Source organism: Mastomys coucha, unplaced genomic scaffold (assembly GCF_008632895.1).
Source record: "Mastomys coucha isolate ucsf_1 unplaced genomic scaffold, UCSF_Mcou_1 pScaffold20, whole genome shotgun sequence".
NCBI classification, from domain to species: Eukaryota; Metazoa; Chordata; class Mammalia; order Rodentia; family Muridae; genus Mastomys; species Mastomys coucha.
In genome coordinates, this window is record NW_022196903.1 from 23,005,999 (window position 1) to 23,011,375 (window position 5,377).

General features: G+C 37.0%; 1 protein-coding gene across 5 annotated transcripts in view; it reads right to left on the reverse strand.

The window, feature by feature from the left end:
* Window positions 1-5,377, reverse strand: part of Grm8 (glutamate metabotropic receptor 8) — an 804,058-nt gene that overhangs the window by 721,430 nt on the left and 77,251 nt on the right. Inside the window, exon 1 of one of the 5 annotated variants that reach the window (XM_031381312.1) lies at window positions 3,154-3,207. The exons of the other annotated variants lie outside the window; for them this stretch is intronic. The gene's annotated coding sequence lies outside the window, so the exon portion shown is untranslated. Of the gene's footprint in view, window positions 1-3,153; window positions 3,208-5,377 lie in introns of those variants that run through there. 5 annotated transcript variants of the gene reach the window in all.

Sequence of the window (5,377 nt, forward strand, 5' to 3'; positions counted from 1 at the left end):
GAGGAGAGGAGAGGAGAGGAGAGGAGAGGAGAGGAGAGGAGAGGAGAGGAGAGGATGTTTTGGAGAGCCCTACATGAAGCTAGGTGGAAATAAGTGGCAACACAGAATCCACACTGTACCCTCCCCCATCTTACAATGTATTGGAAGCTGACCGCTATGAACCAAAGCACTCTTACCTTCCCATTCGTATCCAATGCTAGGATAATTGCCAGGGATGGAAATACTGGAGAGGACAGCTATAGTTCTTATAGTTCTCAGTCTATTCCTGTGGGGTTGGAGAGTGACTGTGGCTCCGTGCCAACAGCCAGTTACTTCAGCTATAGAGTTCTGTGACTTCTAGTAACTAAATAGATTCAAGCTTAGTTAGAAATAAGAAGAGCTTCATCTTGGCCTAAACCTTGGATTCTAGGATGGTCATTCTTCACTGTCAAATACACTAGGGGAGGATTATCTAAGAAACAATTTCTCTGCCTATTGAGATTGTTCTCGGTGAAGTTTTACTGAAGAGGGAAGACTCATGCTAAAAGCAGACAGGACCATCCAATAGACTGGGGTTCCTACCTGAATAATAAGGAGAAAGCAAGAGGAGAATGGCATCTCTCTGCTTCCTAACCAAGTTGTTTGATCAATGCCTATGGTCCCCCTAACACAGCTGCCCACCATGATGCATCCAATCCCTTAAGTCAAAATAAGCCCATCTTCTTCCCTTAGGTTGCTTTTGTTGCACATATGAGAAAAGTAAACAGTACTGATGCTTTGTCATCACTGTTGATGGTCCTGTATTCTTAACTCTTTAACAATTCTTTGGAATTACTACTTCTGTGACTATGACACTTACATTGTAGCCATTTTCTCCAGCCATCTTGATCTTTTAGAGATACATCCTAAAATATGTAGGAATTAAGCACTACTTAGATGAAATTTATTTGGTTATGAACTGAAAATTTCCAAACTAAGATCAATAAGAGAGTACAGGGTCTTCATAATATCCTACTTTTGCATCATTTTAAATTGTCTATGTAAATTTTTCTGTTTTATTTCACTTTTAATTGTGTTTGTTTGTATAGATGCATACATGTGGATACAGCTGCCCATGAGGTCCAGAAGAGCATATGGATGTCCTGAAGTTGTGATCCATTCTCTTCAAGAGTAATATATGCCCTTGATCACTGACCTCAACAATTTTTAACATAAGTATGTGTGAAGTGTGCATGCATGTTCACTCGTGTGTGTCCAGATTCATGTTCACACACATGTGTACCGAGATCCAAGATATTTGCATCAGCTGGGTTCCTTTTCCACTGTCTATTTACAGAGCAGAATCTGTCTTTGAAACCAGATCTTCTTGTTTCAGCTAGTCTCATTATCTATCTTGTTCAAGGGTCTCCCTGTCTCTGCCACCTACTGGTAGAGATCACAGGTATGCTACCTCACCTATCCAAAATTTAGGTAGATTCTGGAAATCCAAACTCCCTAGTCCACACACTTGCAGGTCCAGCACTTGGTCTGCTGAACCATCTCTCCTACCCACATAACAAGAGTTTTATGGTGGGAAAAAAATCTCTTCTTAAGCAATTCCTGTAGGGCTTACCAGTTGCTTCCCATGGGAAGCTAGATTTATTCCAGAATAAAAGAACAATGGATACAGAATATCTGGACTCTATAATTTGTCTGGAGTTACTGCCAAATGGCAAGACCTTACAAGTACTGCAGTTAGACAGAAAGAGCCATACCTCGTGTTCCCTAGCACAGTGTATGACAATCTCCAACACATATTGACACGAATTATTCACATTTTTTAAAATAGATAAAAAGGATTTTGAACACAAAGAAGTGTTTTCACACAAATAAATGATTAATGGTTGAGATAATAAATATCAAAAAATAAATAAAAAAAATTAAAAAATATATCACTTCAATAATCTGATGTGTACATATTGTCTGTATATATAGAACTATCACCACATGCCCTTTAAACATATTAAGTTATTATTGTGCATCCATTTAAAAATATAGTTTTAAAGGCAAGGCTATAAATAATGAATTTCTGGTTGACTAGACAATAAAATTTTGTAGTTCACCTTAATGAAGAAGAAGAGAGTAACTCAATTTGGCTCATGAAGAGATCTATACGATAAGTTTTTGTTTTTCTTTTTTTTTAATCTAACATTTCATTCACCTTCAATCTCAGATTGGCCTTCACATACTTTCCAATCCAATCTCCACCACCATTCCTCTCTGTAAGGCTTTCTGAGCTCTCCTGGGCAAGCTTTTCCTCATTCCGGCCTGAAGCACATCTGGTCCTCTCACCTCCATGTCAAAGCTTGTGCATCTCAGAACTGAGCTTTCTGTGCCTATTATTTATTTCAACTTTGTCTTAAACATCTTGTGCAAGAATGAACTCTCCTAAGAATCAACATCTGAGTTCAACCAAATACTGGGTGGCATTAATCTTTAGGGACTCAGTTTTACCACCTTGCAATAAAATTAAGAACTAAATGTGTATAGTGAAATGTATATGAGTAATGAGTTTATTTAAGATTGACCAATACTAAGCATTCAAATCAGTGTTGCTTCTATCATTATTTTCCTTTATTTAGCAAGCAAGCATGTGCTTCCAACATGTGTCTGAATTTTGCTAAGTATTGAAACTACAACAGTAAATAAAAATGTCTATTCCCTCTCTAGGGGGAGAAGAAAATAGTAAAAACACACATATAAATATAGCTATAAATATAAGCATATGTGTACATACACACACACACAGAGAGACACACACACAAATATGTATAAATATATCCATAATCCATATATATATATATATATATATATATATATATATGGATTTTTAGTCACACAAATACTATAAGAAATAAAAACAAAGTAAAAAGGAAATAAGCCATTTTTTACAAAATGGTCTTCTTGGATGGTTCCCCTAAGCAGGTGGCATTTTGATAACTAGAAATATTCTGAAATTAGTTTTCAAACCTGTAACTAGTTTTACTGCCTAAGAAAATTCCTATGTATCAAAAGCTTTCAAATATTTGGGAACAATACATTTTCCAATTTAGTAGATATGACAATAAGTGGTTACATTGAAACCTTCAACCTGTCTAGAGTTGTGTTTCTTCCCCCTTTTAAACGTTGACCTACTTGTTAAAACTAGTGCTCTGTCTTCACAACCTCATCACACCATTCACAGGGCTCTTTTCTTTCTGCATTTCACAGTCATGGTCTTTTAATTTCTTCTTCACCTCTTCTTCCTAAGAAAGATTACAGTTAAATGCTCTTAGACTACTGTTCACCTGTTTCCTATGTATAGTGGAGCCGCTGTCCCTGAGTTTTAGTCTCCTTCGCATCCTCTTGGCTTCCATATATAGCCAAGGTGAGAGAAGATTCCAAAAGATGCCACCAGTCCTGGGGGAGGTGTGTCTTGGAAGCAGAGGTGGGAAATTATGCAAATATTGACAGTAGTAAGGGAAATGGGAATGGGACATGGGAGAGAAGAAGCAATGTGAGCCTTGCATGTCATTTTTCTGTCAAATTTAGAATCAGAAAATTAATAAAATAAGGATTTATGCTAGAAAGTGCCAAGAGATTCAGAAAGATAAATATAATGCTTATATCCACCAAGGGAAAAACATTCTACTAATAAAAATCTTCAATTGATGAGTAAGTAGCTTAAGGGAATGCTTTTAAACACAGTATGTATATTCCTAGCCATCCGGACACGATAATTTAATCCTGAAAACACATGGGCAATGGCTTGGCCAGATGGACATTCTTCCCCAAGTCTTTCTCCTTTACTCTGGTTGTTTTATCTGTTGGTTTTGGTCATTCATTCATTCATTCATTCATTCGTTCACTAACTCATTCATTCATTCATTTGTTGATTTTGAGTGAGACAGGATGTAACTCTGTAACCTAGCATGTCTCAAAATAATGACAAACGGCCTGCCTCACCCTATCAATTGCTAGGATTGTAGGGATGATCCACTGTGACTGGCTACACACAGGAGGAGAGTGTATGTTTGTTTGCCCTTCTTTTTCATACAGTTCAACCGTTCTCATCCATGATTAGGAAACATAAAAAAAGCCTTAGAAATTAAATTGTCATTAACATCTAAAGAGTTCATTTAAGGTCACATAAGTTCTTATTTGGGATCTCAACAATTCAGATGAATTTAAAATTGATTCCTAATATGGTGATTAATAAGGGTCATGGGACACTGGCCAGGACCTCATTTGCTGCATGCCCCATGCTGGAGCTAGGATGGAGGTACCATTGTGAGACTGGCCAGCATTTCATGTTGTAAGCACCATGAAAGGCTGTGTGGAACTGCACAAGTGTTAGAAGTTCCAAGTACAAAAAGAACTAATGGGGAAATGCTGATCTCTTCTAAATGATAATAAAAGTCCAATTTTTTTAGGGCCCAAGTTACAACATAGAAAAAGCAGGTATCCAAGTTCTCAAACTATTCACTCTCTTACATCCTTTATTGAGATCTGCCTCATTAGAAAAGTCCTGCATTGTCCTAGTTTTAATTTTTAAGGATTTTTATTTTTCAATTTAGATAGCATGTCTAAGTTAGTGCTGGTTCACCTTCTGGTGGCCTTTGGTGGAACTCATTTTAATTTTCCAGATAATGCTTTATTCAGATCAAAGAAAGGATTTTTTTCTCCATCCTATTGTGTTTGGATTAAAGATGACAAACGGCAAATCAGAGCTGAGCAACATTGCAAGTTTCTTCACTAAGAAAGCAATCATTAATTTTAAAGTATCCTTTAACATCTGAGGACTGGTAATATATATCTCAAAACAGCTAGTGGAGAGGAGTTCGAATATACTCACCACGAAGGCACGACAAAGCTGCAGGTGATGGATCTGCTAATTACCCTCAGTTGATCACTACCCCATGCATGCATGACTCAGAGCACCATGCTGTACCTCACAAATATGTAGAAATATTATGCCAATCAAAATCAATTAATTTTTAATGAATCCAAGGACTAAAGGTTTATAAAGAGTCTGGTGTTTCCAGTGACCTGCCAAAAGCAGACAGAAAACACAGTCTGGCTGGAATCGAGGCCAAAGGGTATCCTTTCTGCAATGAATTTAAAGCATCCTTAACCATTTTGTTTAACGATAATATTTTAATAGTAAAACTTACTGAAAACCAGACTGCTTATTATTATTATCACCACATGCCAACAACTTCACGTATTGCTAAGTGATTCTACCACTGCTGGGTGGCTGCTGGGTTTTAAAATTATACATACAAATTAGCATAGTGTTTACTGTTCATCCCTTAATATACACTTCGGTTACATATTAATTCACACAAGTCACAGCACATATACAATTGCAGACCCACAC